Consider the following 14,282-nt stretch of genomic DNA (forward strand, 5'->3'; position numbering starts at 1 on the left):
ATGAGGTAAAATTTTAAGCTGTAGTCCAGACATCATTGAACCATTCTATTTTTGTGAACAACAACTGATGTCTAATAATGAGACTATTCTTTTGTTTTAATAAGTTAAATAAAGAACTTTGAAACAACTGTGTACCAGAACAAAGAACATGTGCATTACAGAGAGGAAAAATAATAGGAGGTATATTCAGAAAGGAAGGCACTACAGACATTATGGAGTCTGATAATGTTTCATATCCATTTCAAAGGCATCAGAATAAGATATTCTTCAAGGTGTGGAAAATGTCAAGAAAAATAAGACAGGCCAGAGGATCTCATAGGCACCTTCTGGCTCTAATATTTCTGAATATCAGACAGAGTATAATAACCTCGCTTCTAATGTTCAAGGAATAAATCTTTTCTTCCTCTTTAAATGTGGCTGCTGGAATGAAAGGACTCTGGTGGGCAAGAGTGTGACTGAAAGAAGGTGGGTTATTCACTTGAGATGATTGAGTTGTGTAAAAGTGATTTAAGATGAGGCATCAAGAATATATGGCAGTAATCTTCAGTCATGCACTGCCCAGTAGTCAACATTCTCTTAGGCTCTTACAAGTTTTGCAGTTCATGAAAAACATTTAAGTGTTTCTGTTACACATTTTGGTTGCCATGTTAACTTGGCTTCCATCGGACTGCAACAAACCCAAAACACCTCCTTACATACTTGCTTTATGACATTTCATTAGAATGCCAATATAACAGTTTTATAGTAAATGTAGGATATGGCAGGAGACTAAAATAACACTGTATTCTCTAAACACTTTAATCTAGGTTTAATAATTTTAAGGTTTTTAGACATTTGTAACTTAACCTGTGGGCATAATCTAGTAGTAACAGTGCTTGAGAGAAGTTATGAGCACTGCGCTCTGAGATTATAAGTGGCTCAAATAACATAGTGGTTCCAAGGGAAACTAAATCTTTTTAAAACCCCTCAAACATCAGTTTAAACTGTTAACTTTAATTTTATTTTAAATTCATGTTAGAGTAATTGCATCAAGCTGGGATTATGTGTGTTCTCTGATTCTGTCTTGCAGCACTTCTGCCTCTTTTAACCATTTCCTGTATGGCTGATTCTTACTTGTTTATTAATGGAGGTTTCTCCGTCCTAGGGTGTATTCAGTTAAAACAGTATCTTACTGGTGAGAGCTTTGCTGGAACATTATTGGCAGCACATGTAATTTATGCTTTATGAAGGGAAGCATGTAATGCTTAATGGATAAATTTTATTTTGCAGAGGATTTGTCAATTTACAAATAGGTGTTCCATACCCAAAAAAATAGAAGATTACCATTATTATGGAAATATGTATTTCTCTTTTATATAGATGAAGATTGCTATTTTTTACTGATTTGGATGTATCTTTTCAAACACCAAGCAAGAAGAACAAAAGCAGCCTTTTTTACAAGTTTTGCATGTGAACATATGTCCATGTTGTGGTGCTTAACACAACACACCTCACAGGAGTCCAAGATGGAGAAATTGTTGGGCAAGCACCTCTGAAAATCACACATCCTTTTTAGCCAAAATATTTGTAGCTTGGGGGAAGTAGAATTGTTCTGTGAATTACTACATACCTCAAAGCAGTCTTAGGAAGAAAAACTCTAAACTTTATTACCTTTGTTTTACAGCAGAGGAGACTAAGAGACCGAAAGGCTAAAGCCAAAAATGTTACTGAAGAATTCAACAGAGAATGTGGCTTCTTGTTGGAGCACTTTGAGCAAAACTTCCATTTCAGGCCAGGCTGAGAACCTTATTTGGTTGGCAGAACAGGAAAAATCTAACAGCAGGAATATCTCAGTCTCTGGAGAAGAAAGATAGGGCAAAGAATTAACACCAGTACCATGGTCTAGCACCAAGAATGCTGTTTATGTATGATGTAAATAGTTGAGCTTTTGCCCCAATTTTTCTGCCAAGTCTAAACAGTGTTAATTCAACTTGATCTTGCTCTGAGATTAATTAATATATTAGCTATGTCCTTCAAAACAACAATATAAAATACTGTTTAGAACAGCTGAGAAAATAGGCAGGTGCCTGGAAGAAACTTTTCAAAAATCAATCTGACTTTTAAAGGATCCTGAATGTAATCTGCACTTCCTTAATCCCAAATTCAAGTAAAATTCAAATGTTACAATTTATTTAATGTCTTGCACATAGAAGTTTGATGGTTTAGATTCCTCAAGCCCTAGAGCTTCTAAGCATTTTCCTCACTGCAGAGTTAAGATAATAAAGGATATATGATAAAAGCCCATTCATTTATCTCCCATGAATCCTGTGTCCCAGTACTGATGAACTATGATATTATGTAGGGTTTTATAGATCCTGTACCACCTTAACCATAAGGAATTTGTGTTTCTGTGGAACCCTTAACCCTTAACCCCAGAAAAATGCCAAGTGACTCTGTACATAAGTGACTAAGAAAATGCTGTATTTTGTTTATAGCTGCCTGGACTAGTAAAAAAACCCAAACACACCCAAAGAAGACATTGGATCATTCCAAGGAGTCTTCCATTGGAAGACTCTTTCTGTTCTTTCAGGGAGTGATAATCTCCCTCCATATCACAACACCAATCTGAGACTTATCAGAAGCTTATTTCAAATGAGAGGTGTAATTTCCAAGACAAGAATGGGCTGCTCTGCTCAGGGAATTGGACATAAAACAGAGGGCAAATAAGAGCCTGGTGGCTGGGGCCTGCCATAGAAAAAGTAGGTAGAACACTGAGGTTTTATGGGTTTCCAGCTTTTGGCTTCTGCCCTACTCCATCTGTAGATTAAGTCAACCTCTGGCTTTAAACTCAGTGCTGTCCTGAAGTTGTGTGCCTGCCCTAGATTATGTTTTTCTCACAATGAATGACCCAATATTCTTGTGATCTGAAGGGAAGAGATTAGACAAATTATTTGGTATTATTTGGTGTGAGAGCCCCAAGTATTCTCCTCTTCCTCATTTATAAAAAGAATCTGAACACAGTATTTGACTACAGGGAGGAGGCACCTTTGCTCTGTATGTGAAAGAAGGCTGATGTTCTCCCTAGCTTGCTTGGTAAAGTTCTGGCTTGGGATGTAGCTTGTGTATTATCTTGAAAAACCTGGGCTCTAGAACGTTAAAAAATATGTGTAAAGACTGGCTTGGAGTTGAGTATTTGTGCAGAAGACACATTTTACTCACATTATATGTAGGAAGACATTGACACAGTGGATAAACCCTGGATATCTCCAGGATTCATCCAAAAAGTCACCTTGGATTTACAGCTGGATATAAGTGTTTAATCTAACTGTTGTCTGGATTATTCATCACTTTTTTCCCTCACAATTTCTCTTTGAATTTCCCCTCTTACTGGAAAACCAGTATGTTACAAATAAGCATATCCCCAGCAGCTGGAAGTAAGTTAAAGAATACTCACCCTGCAGTATTTCAGGTCTTAATAAAGCCACTGACCCAAGAAATAGAAACCTATAAAATTTAGTGCTGGCAGGTGAAGAGCTTTTCACTGAACATGTCTTCTTAGATCATGGCTTTTGGCTATGCTGTGTTTATACTCTCTAGCCATGATACAATATATGTGTATGGGCCACTCTCTATTCCAGATCCTGTCCAACCAGGCTGCAAAAGCATCACAATTTGTCCCCACACTCCCCAGCCCTGGTGGGTATGCTAACTTTTGTCCAAAAAGCCTGAACACGCAAAAAAATCCCTCACTTTCTCTCTAGCACATGCATGGTTTTGTGGGGAGCTACTCCCCTGCCTGATAGAGAGAATTCACCTTGTAAACATTTTACTGTCACAACTTGGCTTTTGAAGCTCTGCACAAACTCCTGTTAATCACCTTTGACTCTGCTCCCACTGCAGACAGACTTCCTCAGTATGCCCACATTTCATTTCCTCAGCTTCTGCCAGATATAGACCACTGAAGGACTGAGAAACGAAATAGCTGTTGTGAGGTAGGAAGTGTGTCAGTGCAAAAAGAAAAAGGATGGAAAGAAAGAACGAAGCTAACAGCCCTAAAATTGAGGAGGGAGAAGTTTTTTCCTCCTTGTTCCTACAACAAGCAAAGACCGGGAGTCAAGTGACTGTGTCAAGATTTTGGGGTTTATAGTTTGATTCCAGCTTGATTAATTCCAAAAAGCATGTAAAAAAGGTTTTGACTTTAGAGTGCTTCTGTAGATAACCAGACAGATACATAGTGTCCCAGCTAGGACAGATGAGTATTGAGTCCAACCTAAGCACTGGTGACCTAAAATGCCTAGAACCTGAAAGGGAAGATAATTTGAACATACTTATTATGCTCAATGCACAGTCACTTTTCTTAAAAAATAGATGGGAACTAGACAAACGTATTTTATTTTATTACTTTTTCCTGGGATGCTGGTTCAGACCCAGCCCAGCCTGAAGAAATTTGGACCTTCTGCTCCCACCCTGAGTGAAAGTACCCAAAGACTGCCAATGAAAGAAGGCAAAGTCTGTTACTGTTCTGTGCACACACACACACACATGCCAGCACCAAGTGTACCTCTGTGCACCCACACATAGTGCTTCATCATGAAACCAGGTATTGGAACTACTCTCTGAGAACTGTGGAAATCCACCCTTTTGGTCCTTTTTTTCTAACATTTGTAAGAAATGTTATCCTTTGACCTTAACTGGGACTAAACACAGCCCATAAGTGAATGGCATAATACCAGGACGGAAGATATTTCCACTGAATGAAGGGCTAGTGAAAGCAGCGTAGCCCAAGGCTCAGCTCCAAACCTCAGCCCTGACTATAAACAGTCTATCCATTCGGGCTGTTCTCACCTGCCACGGACACAGGCAGAGATTTCCCCTCCCTCTGGTACCTTGTTTCCTTTCCTGTGATGTGGTGGTGGCAAAATTCTGTCCCCACTGCTTTTGTAATGTGAGAAACACCTATATCCTACAGCAGGGAATAGGACATTAATGTCCCTTATTGAGACAGCCTCTAACTCCATCCCACCAAGAAATGTCTACCTGCTTAAAAGGCAATGGCATAATCAATGAACAGAGGAAGCAAATTGAACTTGGACATCTTTTCTTCCTTGGCAAAGGAGGCTAATAAGAACCATCTGTCCTCCCACCCCTAAGACACACCCCTTTCAAGAATGAATTCTAAATGTTCTGGCCTTATACTGATTAGTTCAGTTTTCATGACAAATAAATGGCGTGGTGACCCTTGCCAGAAAGAAACCCCCTTCAAACCATTAATCTTTAACAAAATTTTCAAGGCTCAGGCATATTCATGCATTATTTGGAAAAATATGATTAACAGAAGTCATCAAGTCATAAAGTCACCTTCACTTAACTAAATATGAATCAACAGATTTGATGAGTCCAGGCCAGGTCTCAGCAGGATTGGGCATTGCAAAGGCTGTGCCCCACCACAGGGATAACTTGGCAAGGCTTGCTGGAAGCATTGGCACAGGAGTTATGGATCAAATGAGGAGGGCCATCCTTTTTACTGTCTTGTATCTGAAGGGACAAAGGCCATGAGCAATATGAGAGACTGATTCTCTGCCAAATATAGCAGGATTGTGTTTGTGTGCAGCAGGTACTAAAATAATAGGCTTTAAAACAGGTTAGATGAATAGCACTATGCAACTCCCTGCTTCTTCCCACTGATTCCAAGGCAGCTTACTCCAGAGGCAAACTTCTACATTGCAGATTGCTAAAACTGAGTAAGACAGTGCCATTCCCTCCTGCTTTTCACAGTTCCTGCCCAGAAAACATAATTATTTCAGTTATAATTAGTAGTGACTATCAGTGATCACTCTCTTGGTAACTGAAGTTAAGAAAGAAAACAACCAAGTAAATATAAACTGAAAAAAGAAATATTTTTTGATAATTTCTCTGTATCATCTACTTTTTTAGATCATCCTAAATCCTATACATATACCAGGGTGGAAAACTCTCAGCATAATTCAGTTATGACTTCCCTTATAAATTCATATAAAGACTGAAGGAAAACTGAATTGCTGAAGGTGGCTTTAAAGTGAATATCCTGACAGTCAAAATCAGGCTGTATAAAATATGCAAATTAATATCTGAGAAGCAGCATTCATCTAAAAATTCTAACTCATTTTTTTGGTCATGATTTTTGGTAAGAATGTCTTAGAGAGTGAAATTCTGTTTTCATGGAAATCTGGGGAAAGTAGGGGTTCTGTGAAAATGTTTACAGCTTACATGGGCATGTTGAGAGCTCTAACACAATGTGTTGAGTCAAAGTAGAACAGTAATATATAATCAGAAAATTAATGAACATGTGAAAACACAAATAAGTCTCCATTGCAAGCAGCTTGCAAGCAGTTCATTGCCAAATGAAAAACTTAATATGCTATCCATCAAATGGTATAAAATAAAGCCAGATTAAGAAGAGCTTCCATTCAGAACCCATAAGTGTCATGGAATGTGAAACATAAAAGTTTCATCTGATCTGAAAAGTTAAGCTCAGTCAATTTTTCTCAAGCATCTCCTTTAGCAATACAGTAGCTGTGCTAAATCTAACAATAATTGACTTAAACACTGGCTTTAAAATCTAAAGTAAGAATCAAAAAAAGCACAGATACAAGTTTTATATTATATATATATGTATATATATATATATATATATATATAAAGGGTAGATCTTTGACAAAGTTAGAAAAGGTGGAAAGGATACTAAGACAGGAAGTCAGGATTGTATGGTCACTGGAAATCAATACTGTTAGTTCCTGTGAGAAGTAGATGAAAAATATCTAAAACCAACCACAACCATAAACATCTGGCTGCTCAGCTGCCCTGTTGGATGAGAGGAAGCAGGTGCAGTTGTCCTCTTGGTTTGAATTAGCCTTACACTGCTGATGGCAGACATTCCTGGAAGAGGAAAACAGCCCCCAGATGGAAACATGACCAGTCCCAATGCAGTGGACAGGACTGGATTTCAGTGGAAGAAATGGTGCTTGGGTAGAGTCAGCCACAATAAGGATCTTATCTTTGAAAGTCATAACCTTTTCCATACCCTCTTCCCTCAGTAAACACTCTCCCTTGGGCCAAGAGAGATGAGAGAGCCTCAAGCAGATGGAAAGGGAAGAGGACAGACACTCAGCTGGCCTGCACACAGCAAGGCTGCAAGAACTGAGGTGTGTGCAGACAGGATGTATCTGTTCAGAGAGGAGATTTGTAACCAATATTGTTCAGGTCAACTGAGTTGGAAAAATAGTTAAACTGTACAACTGTCCAGTTTGTGAATAGCATACTCTTACTTCAAAGGCAGCTGTATTTCAGACAGTGTTTGTTAATCAAGTTTAATTGTATGGATGGATGGATGGGTGAGACTATAGATGCAAACACTGCATGCAAAACCATGTACCTTGGGTACCAAATATCTTTGGTACTTAAATTTCTGTAGAAGCCACCATTAAGAACACAAATTCAAAATGAATGAGATGCAGAGAAAGTCATCAAAAGGAAATTGGACATGAAGCATCCATCCTTCTGAACAGGATTTGTTTACATTAGGATATGAAAGCTGAGGAAAATGAACATCAACGAAGATAAACAGTTTAAATTAGCACAAAACATATGGGTATAATAAACTGCCCATGAGATGTAAGATGTAGGATGTTAGAAACTGATATGGCTTTCTAATAAAGATAAAAACATAAAATAAATTGAAAATAATTCTCAGCAATTCTACAGTTATGTATAAGAAATCCACGTGAAGGATATTGAGCTGGTTTAATTGGAACAAAGTTGATTTTCTTTACAGCAGTTAGTATGGGTCTGTGTTTTGTAGTTATGCTAGAAATGCTGTTGATAGTGCAGAGATGTTTCATTAACTCTTAAACAGAGTCAAGGTCCTCAGCCCACCCCACCAGCGAGGAGGCTGGGCGGGCACAAGGAGCTGGAAGTGGACACAGCTGTGACAGTAGACCCTGACTGACTCAAGGGATGTCCTATATCATATGGCATCATACTCAACATATAAAGTAGAGGGGGAAACAGTAAGAGGGGGAACAGTCAGAGTGATGGCATTTTGTCTTCCCAATCCCCATTATGTGTGATGGAGCCCAGCTTTCCTGGGAAGGGGTGACCACCTACTTCCCTAGGGACCTGTGGAAATGGTTGTCCAAATCTTTGTTTTACTTTTCTGATACAATTTTTGTTTGTGAGGCTTTTAGTTTACCCATTAAGCTGTCTCTATCTCAACCCAAGAGTTTTCCGACTTTCACCCTTCCACATTTTCCCCACATTCCACTGACAAGGAGTGAGCTGCTGTGGGGGTCTGAGTTCCTGGCTGGGGATAAATCATGACAAAAATACAAAACTGGATGTCCAGAGAGCAGAAACAAAACCACCCTGACTCAGGAAAACCATTCAAGTTCAGTTTCAACTTTAATTTTCTCCTGTAACTAAAGGTCTGAGTTGTACCTTTATTTTCCTTCCATAAGGCTTATGCTAAGAGTCATGACCCATCAGGCAGTCTCTGCAGTTTCCAAAGGAGATCAAGAAATGTAAGTGTAGACCTCTCTCTTGGATAACTATCCACAGGTGAGAAAAGCAGCATTATCTGGTTTCGGCTTTGCCCTTCTTCTTTGGGATGGTGTGGTGGTGACCACTGGTCAGAAGTCATGGTGTTTGACCAGAAAACGAATATTGTGGAAGAGGTAGGGCTCAATTTTGAGGCTCCACTCCTATCCAGGACACTCTAAGAGCAGACATAATGTCCTGGTTGTTTTCCATCAGAGTCAGAAAGAGTAGAACAAATTATAAGTCGAAGTCCATGACTCTAATCCCGCCCAGAATCTGCCCCCAAAGAGAGGCTAGCAGTTTAGAAACTTATCACTGCTTTATGTGAGCAAGTTTTTGTGAAAATCTTTACAATTGAGGAAGTAATTTTGGCAAGCTGACAATTCCAAACAAAGGCTCCCCAAATTGCTTAAAAATTGCATTGTGACTAAACTAAGACAGAATATAATAGTCTCTGAGACAAGGCCAAATGGAAGAAAATGCAGATTGCCAGTAGCTATTTTCCCCTCTGTGAAATATGATATGTAATATTTTCTGTACATAATCCCTGGCAGTTAGGGGAACATTTTTACCCATCTTTTACAGATGTATATTCCAGAACAGAGAACTGATCAAGTGTTTTGAACAAAGCTATAGATGAATTTGATAAAAGCAATTGATCTAACTCCATGCCTCTTCATTCATAGATGCTTTTGTCTCTTATGCCCCTTTCTTGGGTAGAAAAGTGTGGTTTTAGCATTCGAATTCACCATTACACCAGGGACATCCTCTCCTTAGCTGTTTCACTTGAATGTGTTTATTCTGCTACTGTTCTCTGATCATCCTTATTACCATACACTAAGCCAGAATTATTTTGGGGTTGTGAGGGACTGAATTGTTAACAGTTAATGGTTAATGACTCAAAACAATTGCCAATTTTTAATTATTTTGGATCTTTTAACCAATATTTCTATCTTAAGTTCTCAGTATTATGCTTACATTTATGTTATATACCTGTTTTTTTAATATTTTCACTATTCTTGTTTTCTACAATTTTTAAACTTCAGTACCTTTTTCATTTTAATTATGTAGAGTATTGAACTGACATTCAAATGTTATTTAAATTGTAATTAACAAGGCTTAAGTCTCACCTGTTTCACTATTTCTCTCTTCCATTTTGGAAAGCTACCCATGTTTTATTTTTCCTTCTCCACTGTTGTCTGTATTGATAAGCAAATTCCTACCCTTGCTGCACTCCATCCTCACACTGACCCCTGTTCCTTCCATGGGACATTTGGTCACTGAGTCTGGATGAACCCATCCTTCAGTGCTTCTGCCTTGCTGTACCCAGAAACTGCTGGCTGTGGGGTTTTTTTTCCTGTGGCTTGTGCATTCACAACCCTCATCAAGAGACTGTAAACAAAGTATTAGTTCTGAAGTGTGTTCACTTTGTATTTTGGTTTATTGTGTAACGGTCTACCCAAATTAGCTTGGAACCAATGAGATCTCTTATCCAATTTAGCTTACTGTAGAGCAGACAGTAATTAAGAAAGACAACATTATATACCTGACTTATTAAATTGACAAAAATTCCTGTTATCACTACTAATAATAATCTAGAGTTGCTTACTAAAATGTCAACTAACAAAAAGCTAGATGGTAAGCTTTACCAATGAGAGGTGTTCCCTTACCCATTACAGGAATGAGAACTATTTCTAATGAGATGTCAAAAATCTCCAGTTGCTATTTAGTAACAGTAAATAAAAGCAGTAACAGCAAATAAAAGTCTCTGTGGCAACACAAATATCACAAAAGAAACCACTAAGATTCCTGATGTAATCATAAGGGAAAGAAAGAGGATATATACGTTTTAAAATGCATTTAATGTAACTCACTTGTACAAAAGTATTTAAGCCTCGAGAGACTATTATTCATGCTGAAATATTTGATTCATAATATTTTCAAGCATCACTGCAACGCAGTGTCACACAGAGGCTTCAGATGAAAATTATTTTTTGCTTTAAGACAGAAGGTCCCAAAATGAAGGCTTTAACTGGCGAGAGCACGAACTGTGGATTATTTCAGCTGCTGTGTCCTGGTAAATCCCGATTTTAGCGAATGCTGGCGGAAGGGCCGCACGAGGAGGGCTCGGCCAGCAGGTGGCGAGTTTTCTTCAGGATTGCACTTCCAAAAAGAGATTTTTTTTTTTTTTTTTTTTTTTTTTGTGGTCCTGTCTGTTCAGTGATGCCCTGACCGTATTATTCCTACAGCTTTAAACGCAAAGTCCGATCTCAAAATAACCTTAAAGGCCTGACCTCAAACCACGAATAGCAGGAAGTTCTCAGTTAGGGTTGAAATTCTGTCACTACTTAATCTTCCCCTTGGGCCAGTGTACTGCAGCTTATTTGGTATTTAGGATCACCTGATGGCACAAAACCCCCCCTGTTAGGTGACCTTTATCTCTAACACTTCAGCATGACTATGTATGACAGAAAATTGTCTTTCCAACTTGACTCTTAACTTCCTTTGCTTTTGTGACTTTTAGCTGGCCCCTCAGGTTTATTTCCATGTAGTTTCAAAGGGAAGTTATATAGGTTTTGAAAGTGAACACTAAAAAACCAACAAAAAAACCCTCTTTTTTTTTTCCTATAGTGCTGCTATATATTTAGAAACTGCTAAAAACAGGAAAACCATTGTGAGTGATTATACAACTAAAATTCTGATTTCATATATATTATCCTAAATAAACATCATTTTAGGGTTGTTCTAAATAATAAAATTCTCACCAAATCAATATTTCTACATACTTTAGCCAGGCACTAGTCCTGCGTTATTAAAAACAACATTTTTTTGTTAAAATAACACCTTTTCACTGAGTAAAAGCCAAGAAATTGGATCTGCAGTGACACAGTGCTACAGTTGTTAGATATTAATGTCACTGAAGTCAATCATAAAAAATCATATCGTTTTCTGTGGGAGAAAGAATTCTTGAACTCCATGGCTGCTTCAGTGTCGTGTAGTCATGTCAGCAGTGTACATATGGCTAAGGACCAACTGGCCTCTGGCAATCATCATTTTATAGAAAAGAGGGGGCCCAGATGTGGTTTAGAGGACCAAGGACTGATGTAATTGAATTTAAAATGCTTTTGTCTCCTGCAGAGAGTTGGCCATTGTGTCTGCCAGCAGCACTGGTCAATGAGCTTACAGCCAAGGGAGTGGGTAGCAGAGCTGGGTCCAGCAGCTGTGGAATACACATTTGTTTGGAGCAGAGGAGGTGACCCCAGTGCATGAAAATGTAGTGAATTTCCATCACTCTACAGCACATGAAGTATTGGCAGTTTCAAATATTTGCTGAAAGAGTGAATGACCCAAACCCGGTTTTAAATTTGTCTCCCATTGGCTACTGAGCCAGGTTCTACCCTCCCTGGATCTCTTTCCAAGGTTCAGGTTCAGGATATTTAAAACACAACCCACATTTCTGAGCTGTAGGCTGTGATTCTACAGACCTGACCCAGCAGATCTGCTCCTGGAGCCTGTCCAAGACTGTGGAATTGGTTTGCACAAGATCTTCCCAATCTTCAGCACCTCTTCTCCCTGTTTGCAGTGCCAGACAGGCATGGCAGCTGCAGTGTCACAGCTCTTGACAGATTGTCAGAGCTCTGTGGCACAAGTGATGGTCCAGTCACCCCTCATGCTGGTGCACATGGATTGAATGTGCCTTTGGGCTCCAGTGTCCGGTCTGTGGGGATGAGGAGACAGGAGTATTGGCAATTGACTGAACTCAGAGCCTTGTTTCATTACATTCCTATGCGCTGGACAAAGCCAAAACAAGATCCCAAATAATTAGGATGTAAATTGTGAAGTCCTGTCAATTTGTATTGCTATCTCTAGTCCTCCTAATTCTAAAGTAGATGCTGAACTGCTGCCATGAAACGTTGCTATAATTAAACTAGGAAAAGCTTTTCTAACCATGTCCGGTGCATAAAATGTTTCATTTTTTTTCATTTGTAACAAGCTTGCTGTCACATAGGTGTATGACCTATCAACTACTGCAGATATGTACTTCATTAAGTTCTGAAGATAAAGCCTGATAAAAACATAGAAATAGAAAAGACTTATAGCCTTCCCCAAACCTTCAGGCTATGAATTGAGATACCTAAAACAAGGACCATCAGGTCTGGGTATGCCCCAGTCCATGGTCAATGAAAAAAAGAAAGGGAAAGGTTTCTCTAAAATGATCTCAACAGGAAGTTCCCTGCTTTCAGGAAGTTCTGCATCCACTGGAGGTTACTAGCCCAATGACACTGTGATGAAATCACTCCATGGAAGATAAATCTTGTGGAATTCTGATTCCGGTCCTGTGACTGACAGACTATGGCATGTAAATGTTGTTTTTACTCACTGAAAGTTATGGAGTCCTCTTTTAAGCGTTAACAATAGTAAATATAAGCCTTATATTTAGATATAAGCCAAGTTAGATATCATTCAAAAAAATTTAAAATATAAAGGTCACTGATATTCCTTGATTCAATATAGATATCCTTCTACTTCCTTGTGCATCCTGTAATGCTGTCCTTTAGTATCTCTCCGTACCTACATGCACATACAAAGATTCTTCCCTTTTCTTTTGTATATGTATTTACATGTATACACATGTAACTCTAACTTCATACATATCATTTGATATTATCTAGAAGTAACTCTTTGAAGTCTGAGAGATTGCTCTTGGTGATCCTTTTTCCTAGACAAACCAGAGCTGGATGGGTTGGAGGATACCCCTACTGAGTTTCCAGGTTAGCAGAAGTGTATCTTTTATAGCAGTAGAGAAAGGATTTCCCTTTAAAACATGTGGCATAGGCATAATCCACAGCAAAATGATGTGATGTCCAGGCTTCACTGGCATTCCACTTCAGTGTCCCAATTCACACTGGTCTTTGTCTCACAGGCCCCTTTGGAACTCATGTCACCAAAGCCTTCAGTTCCTCTGGGGTCATTAAATCCTTACTCAATTTCCAGCAGATATGGGAATTGTATGTGAGCAAATGTAATGTACACAAATCATTCCAGCCACCCTTGCATTAAATGAACTTTTTTAAGAAGCTGTTTTTGACCTGATAGAACATAGTGGTTTCAAGGGAACCATATAGCCATTACAATCCATCATATAAATGAATACTTAGGGACGCCTAAATCCAAAGATTATTTGCCTGTTGTACATATACTTGCTTAGAGGAGGCTGGAGGATGGAGCCCTCAAATCTGTGGTAAAAACATCTGTACTTTTACAAAATTTTTCTTAAAAATAAGCACATACAATAGTCTTTCTCAGATTTCAAAATTATCATTTTGTTTTGAATCAGTGACCCCTAGCATCAAATTACGTTTTGGATATATTGCTAATAAATTATTGGTTTAGAAAAGCAAAGGATTTCAGAATGATAAAGAGTATTTTATACTATCAGTTCTGATTGCAGACCCTAGTTTCTCTATACCCTGATGTTTTTTCATATGTTATTAATTACTGTTTACTGTACTCCTTTAACAACTATGGCAGATACTGTAAAGCTGAGGAAAAGCAAGTGATATAAAATACAAAACTGTTCTACAAACCCTGCTTTTGCTTCCTTTTGTTGCTCTCTCACAATGTAAAAACAGATAAATGGTTTCCTCTTTCAAATACAACAAAAAGAAGTGACTCCTGGGAGGAGCCCTAGGATGCCAAGTTTGAGCCTGGATTGAATTTTTATGACCACT

Source organism: Taeniopygia guttata, chromosome 3, assembly GCF_048771995.1.
Source record: "Taeniopygia guttata chromosome 3, bTaeGut7.mat, whole genome shotgun sequence".
NCBI classification, from domain to species: Eukaryota; Metazoa; Chordata; class Aves; order Passeriformes; family Estrildidae; genus Taeniopygia; species Taeniopygia guttata.